The sequence below is a fragment of the Mizuhopecten yessoensis genome, unplaced genomic scaffold (genome assembly GCF_002113885.1).
Source record: "Mizuhopecten yessoensis strain PY_sf001 unplaced genomic scaffold, ASM211388v2 scaffold10819, whole genome shotgun sequence".
Classification (NCBI taxonomy): Eukaryota; Metazoa; Mollusca; class Bivalvia; order Pectinida; family Pectinidae; genus Mizuhopecten; species Mizuhopecten yessoensis.
The window spans coordinates 8,125-9,185 of record NW_018408737.1 but is presented as its reverse complement, the minus strand read 5'-3'; positions in this window follow the sequence as shown (position 1 = coordinate 9,185).

Here is a 1,061-nt window from a genome sequence, read left to right as displayed (position 1 = left end):
TAAAGGAGTGTAGATGCTGACATCACAAAACACAGGCAATGAAATCAGTATGACTGAAGTCAATCAACAAGAAAAACATGCTCATATATATAATTAACTTACTCTTAGTTAACAAAACAAGATTTTGATTTATTTTTTAAATTTTCAATGAATTTCTTAAATGGAAAGGGAGTGGTGTCGGCAGCATGCATTTGTATTGCAAGCAACAAGACTAATGTACTTATTGATGAGAAATTAAAGCTGCACATTGCGTTTACGACACCATTTCCTATCTTTAATATCAAGATCATTCATTAAGCACCAAAGAATATCAAACATATAATGTCTTTTTTTTAAGACAAAGTTGCAATTATGGCAAGCACTTACAAATTCTGACCATTAACTAACACTTTTGTTTTTAAAAAACAGATATGGTCAAATACAATTTTGAAAGTTCATGGCATAACTAGCTAAGTAAGATTAACGTTTTACGTTCACAAAGGTAAACAATGAGAAAACACAATAACGCTTAAAATACAAACCGGTTTCAAACAAACAGTTAACAATAAACATTTCATGTGGGGAACTTGGAGGGAAACAGTATAATAAACAATGGCAATGACAATGCATTTTATGTTGATGAAGAGGTACATATCTTTTGTGAGCGACATGAATTAAATATTCTCGCGGTTCGACAGTATAGAGAGAATTATTTGTCTTCTCGGGCACGGAGATATCGTGCAGGCGGTTTGCCACGTGGGAACACGGGTGTGTAGCGTGTATACGCTGTAGTGGTCATTCTCTAGCTGTCTATCGTATAGTGCGGTCACGGCTAAAAATTCAATTCAACTTATGACCATGGACGAGGAGATGAAAAGTATCATATCGGAGCAGGTCCATGCGGCGGTTAGCAGATCACAAAATGATATGCTGGGGCAATTAGACAGTCTAATTTCTCAAAAATTAGGCTCGTTTGAAAGGAAGGTGTGCGAGAATTCTGAGGCGTCGTTGGAGAAAATACAGCAGTCGATACTAAGTGCGGACACTTACAAATTTAATAAGAAAAGTTGTGAGGTGCAGCA